Source organism: Scyliorhinus torazame, chromosome 8 (assembly GCF_047496885.1).
Source record: "Scyliorhinus torazame isolate Kashiwa2021f chromosome 8, sScyTor2.1, whole genome shotgun sequence".
Classification (NCBI taxonomy): Eukaryota; Metazoa; Chordata; class Chondrichthyes; order Carcharhiniformes; family Scyliorhinidae; genus Scyliorhinus; species Scyliorhinus torazame.
In genome coordinates, this window is record NC_092714.1 from 32,814,474 (window position 1) to 32,820,473 (window position 6,000).

Here is a 6,000-nt window from a genome sequence, read left to right on the forward strand (position 1 = left end):
ACGGGAGACGGAGAGACCCGGACCCTCCAGCATGCGACGCCCGCAGGATGCCCCTCGCACACCACGGGAGACGGAGAGACCTGGAGCAACAGGGAGACGACACCCCCGTCACGTGCGGGTGCGACCACCCAGTGACGAGGGGGGCAGCCACAGGCCCCCGTCACATCCGAGCCAGGACACCACTACCCAGGACACCACTACCCAGGACACCACTACCCAGGACACCACTACCCGGGACACCACTACCCGGGACAGCACTGCCCAGGACACCCCTACCCGGGACAGCACTACCCAGGAAGACGAAATACCGGACAGTGACTCAGAGTGAATGGGTGGAGACGAACCCCCACCCCAAAGTGCCATGGACTCAGATTGGGACGAAGCGCACGACACAACGCCACTGCTGTCACCAACACCCTCCACCATCGCAGAAACACTCACCTCGGTTGGGCACTTTAGTGATGAGGCGTTTGCTACACTCACTGGTGTGCACAACACAGCCGTCCCGGTACAGCAGGTGGAGGTAGGAGCAGCAGAGGGGCCGGGCGGTTGGAGGGCAGCCCAGCCCAAGCGAACATCTGCCGCCCAGATGGATCCCGGGTTCCTGGAGTTACCACACCCACACATAGATCCGATGCAACCACCGACCCGGAGACGAGCGAAGAGGGTGACGGCCGGCTTGCGGCGGCTGCAGTCGCAGGTGGAGGAGTCCACCCGCGTCCAGGAGCTGGGAGTGGTCCCGGTCATGCGTGCCACCCAGGCTGACACCGCACGGGTGGCGTCCGCGGTGGAGGCAATGGGTGCGACGGTATCAGACATGGGGAACGGTTTGCGAGGCCTGGGGCTTTCCGTGCAGGCGGCGTCTGTGGCCCAGGACATGGCTGCCCTCTCACAGGAGGCCATGAGCCAGTGCCAGCGCCAGATGGCAGAGGCGCTCAACGCCATAGCCCAGTCTCTGCAGGCCATGGCCCAGTCTCAGCAGGCCATGGCCCAGTCTCTGCAGGCCATCGCTGAGGGCATCGGCGCCAGTGGCCATGTGCGAGCCGGCGTCGCACTGTCACAGACAGGGTTTGCCAACCCCCTGGGCTCCATGGCTGCAAACCTGCAGACCCCTGTCGATACCAGCACGGGCCTCCAGGACTGGCAGCGCCAGATGTCGGGGGGGGCGTCGGATGGCCAGTCCGTTCGCATCCCCCACCCATGTAGAGGCCTGGGGGCCATCGGGCACCCCGAGGGAGGAGGAGGTGGTGTGGTCCGTCCCGTCTCCCCCTGTAGGGGAGGTCCCGGTACACCGCGACACCTCGGACTCCCCCACTTCCGTCCCAGGTGCATCGGGTGGGCAACGGGCAGGACAGGCTGGCAGCTCGCCATCCCAGTCGCCCGGGCCGCAGCCTGGCCCATCTAGGCCAGGACACCCCAGGAAACGGCCGCCAAAGGGATCCAGTGTCAGAGGGCAGGAATCAAAGTGTCCACCTCCAGTTCAGCTGTACCGTCTGGGGAACCACGTAGACGTAGTCAAAGGGCCCGTAAGGGCAAACAATTAGACACTGAGTAAGTTGGCACGGGTGCAGGGCACAGATGAGTTTTAGGGGCTAGGGCACGTGCATGAACTCCTTTGGTTATTAAAGTCAATGTTACACCTCCAGAAGCTGCCTTTGTGCTCTGTCCAAAGCGTGCGGGGGTGTCATGTACGTTGAGCGCAAGTGTGTGTGTGAGGGGTGGTCTTACCTCAGCCCCAGGTGAGTCTGCCCCCTTCCCCCTGGGCCGCCATCAACATCCCCCGGGCAGAGGACGGGACCGTGCGCTGCAGTGTCACAGCCGCATGCAGGGATGGTCCGGGTGGATGGTGGTACTGTGGCCATGGGTCAGACATAGTCCAATGATGTGGAGCCAGGAGCTCACCGCAGGGCGGGTTGTCATCATCCTCCATGGCCTGCAATAGACACGCGTCCACCCGCAACTGTGTGAGCCCGGCCCGTTGTGCCGCAGGTGGATCGGCAATGGGGGGGGGTGGTGTGCATGCGGGTGGGGTGGGTGGGGTTGGGGAGGGGGGTGAGGGTGCTGGGTGGGTGGATGAGTGGGGGGTGTGGGTGGTCGGCTGTTGCCATGGTGTGCGGTCTGTGGCCATACTACCCGATTCCCACGCCCATCTAGTCAGTGAAGCGGGCGGCTATCAGTCTGTCCCGTGCCCGCTGGGCCAGCCGGTAACGGTGGACAGCCACCCGCCTGTGTCTACACCGGACCATTACTTCCATTCCCCTCATCTGGGAGGACTGCGCCTCTTCCTGCTGCTCCTCCACCCTGCCCTCCTCTGCCTGCGGCACATCGCCCCTCTTCTGGGCTATGTTGTGCAGGACGCAGCACACCACAATGATGCGGCCGACCCTATCTGACCGATACTGAAGGGCGCCCCCAGAGAGGTCCAGGCACCTGAAACGCATCTTCAGCACGCCAAAGCACCTATTTATCACTCTCCTTGTCGCTACATGGGCATCATTGTAGCGGTTCTCCGCCTCATTGCGTGGCCTCAGTATAGGCGTCATCAGCCACGATCGCAATGGGTAGCCCCTGTCGCCCAGCAACCAGCCCCTCAGCCGGGGTGGCGTCCCTCGTACATGCCGGGGAAAGATGACCGCGACAACACGTATGAGTCGTGTACACTGCCTGGGTAACGGGCGCAGACGTGCAGGATCATCATGCAGTGGTCGCAGACCACCTGTATGTTCATCGAATAGGTCCCCTTCCTATTGGTGAACACGGCCCTGTTATTTGCAGGTGGCCGCACGGCGACGTGCATCCCATCGATCGCGCCCTGGACCATGGGGAACCCGGCCACGGCAGAGAAGCCCACGGCCCGGGCATCTTGGCTGGCCCGGTCCACGGGGAAGCGGATGTAGCGGTGCGCCATGGCATATAGGGCATCTGTCACTGCCCGGATGCACCGATGCACCGATGTCTGCGATATGCCGGACAGGTCCCCACTCGGTGCCTGGAATGACCCCGTTGCATAAAAGTTCAGGGCCACCGTAACCTTGACGGACACGGGGAGAGGGTGTCCCCCGCCAGTGCCACGCGGTGACAGGTGTGCCAGCAGGTGGCAGATGTGTGCCACGGTTTCCCGGCTCATCCGGAGTCTCCTCCTGCATTCCCGATCCGTGAGGTCCTGGTATGACTGCCGGGGCCGGTACACACGGGGCGCCCTCGGGTGCCTCCGTTGCCGTGGGGCCGCGACGTCCTCCTCCCCCTCCTCGTCCTGTCGGTCAGGTGTCCCTCCAGCCTGGGCGGCTGCCGCCTGTCCCTCTGCGGCAGCCTGCGCCGCCTCTCTGGCACGCTCCTCCTCCTCCTCCTCCTCCAACATAGACATTAGCTGCCGCCATGGCGGCCACATCGCTGGATGATCGGAAAACATGACGGCCTGGTGGGGGATACTGCCCATATCCCCTCCTCCCCCCAGCCAGGTGGCATGGACCGCATGGGTCCAACTGTTGGAGGCTGGCACCTGGCCAGGTGGACCAACTCACTTGCCCTCGCATCCCCCTCCCCGGCACGGACCCCCCATCCCCCTCCCCGGCACGGACCCCCCCGAACCTCCACCCCGGCACGGACCCCCCCCATCCCCCTCACCGGCACGGACCCCCCACCCAACCTCCTCCCCGGCACGGACCCCAACCTCCTCCCCGGCACGGACCCCCCATCCCCCTCCACGGCACGGGCCCCCCCATCCCCCTACCCGGCACGGACCCCCCCCCAGCCTCCACCCCGGCACGGACCCCCCCCCCATCCCCCTCCCCGGCACGGACCCCCCCCAACCTCCTCCCCGGCACGGACCCCCCCAACCTCCTCCCCCCACGGACCCCAACCTCCTCCCCGGCACGGACCCCCCATCCCCCTCCCCGGCACGGACCCCCCTCCCGGCGCTCTAACCAACCCCCCCCCCCCCCCCCCCCCCCGCCGCACACACACACACACAACCCGAGACACACCTCTCCTCACACATTCAGACTGCGCCCACGCCATCGCCTGCCCAGAGCCAACCCCCCAGGCCGTCACTCACCTCCACGCTGGTCGGCGTGAACCTGGAGCACAGGGTCATGCGATGAAAAGGAGGTTTAATTTATGTCGACGTGAACGGTCATCACGTCGACGGGACTTCGGCACATCCGGAAGGGAGAATATCGGCAGGCCGAAAATCGGCTGCCTTGCGCAGACCCGTGCCATTCTCCGAAGGCAGCGGCGACATTAACGCCCCGCCGACTTTTGGGCGGGATTCACGGCGGCCAACGGCCATTCTCCGACCCGCTGGGGGGTCAGAGAATGACGCCCCATGGGCGAAATTCTCCCCCAACGGCGGGATGTCCGCCGACTGGCGCCATATCCGGCGCCAATCAGACGGGCATCGCGCCGGCCCAAAGGTGCGGAAGGCTCCGCATCTTTGGCGGCCTAGCCCCAACATTGAGGGGCTAGGCCGACGCCGGAGGGATTTCCGCCCCGCCGGCTGGCGGAAATGGCGTTTGTTTCCCCGCCAGCTGGCGCGGAAATGCGGCGCATGCGCGGGAGCGTCAGCGGCCGCTGTCAGTTTCCCAGTGCATGCGCGGGAGCGTCAGCGGCCGCTGTCAGTTTCCCGCGCATGCGCAATGGGGAGAGTCTCTTCCGCCTCCGCCATGATGGAGGCCGTAGCGGAGGCGGCAGGGAAAGAGTGCCCCCACGGCACAGGCCCGCCCGCGGATCGGTGGGCCCCGATCACGGGCCAGGCCACCGTGGGGGCACCCCCCGGGGTCAGATCGCCCCGCGCCCCCCCCAGGACCCCGGAGCCCGCCCACGCCGCCTGGTCCCGCCGGTAAATACCAGGTTTGATTTACGTCGGCGGGACAGGCAATTCCTGGGCGGGACTTCGGCCCATCCGGGCCGGAGAATCCAGCGGGGGGTCCCGCCAACCGGCGCGGCCCGATTCCCGCCCCCGCCCAATCTCCGGGAGCGGAGACTTCGGCGGGGGCGGGATTCACGGCGGCCAACGGCCATTCTCCGACCCGGCGGGGGGTCGGAGAATGACGCCCCATGTCTCTGTAATAGCCACTAAATCATACTCATTTGCGATGATTTGAGTCGCCAACTCATTTATCTTGTTTCGAATGCTACGAGCATTCGGGTAAAGTGCCTTTATGTTAGTTTTTCTACCTTCTTTTGAATCTTAGCACCTCCATTAATAACATCTCCTGAGCTCTTCTTCCCTTTAACTTTTTCATAACTTTCCCTGTAGTTGAACCCACCTTCCCATGTGCTAAACTGTTGCTTTGCTTCCCATGAACTATTTTATTTCCCATAGTATTACCCTTCCCTTTCCCCCCACTTGCTATTTTAAAGTCTTTGAGACCAGCCCAATTATCCTTTCCGCTAGGACACTGGTCCCAGATCATTTCAGATGGAGACCGTCCCATCAGTCCAAATCCGTCCTGTTCCAATACTGATGCCGAAGGCCCATGAAATGAAACCCCTCATTCCCCCACTATTCGGCTGCTCAGACTTCTCTCCAATGCCAGTGTGATGCTGATGGGGATACAGGGTTGGTCCACACACAGCGGTACTCCAGGAAGGTGTGCTCTGTGGGTCTCAGACAGGGCTGCACTCTGAAACAGAGACCAGCATTGTGATTGGGGGCAATTGGTGGAAAGATGACAGAGATTAGGGTAAAATGGGCTTCAGTGATGTTGTGCAGCGGGAGGACGAGGACAGAGACATGGGAGGCAAAGGACCATAGTGATGATTGCAAGTGGAAGGGAGACTGACATGGAAGACTAGGACACAGACACAGGAGTTGGTAGTTGGGAATCAAACTGTATGAATGCTAGGGTATACATGGATACTTCGGAATATGAGCGGAAAGGGTGGAGTGGGGGGGGGGGGGTGTTGCTGATAGTGTGCCACCAGAGGGATGGGTTGCACAAAGACTCGTGCAGGTGAAGGAGAAGTCAGGCATCCACATGAGGGACAAGTTGCTCAGAC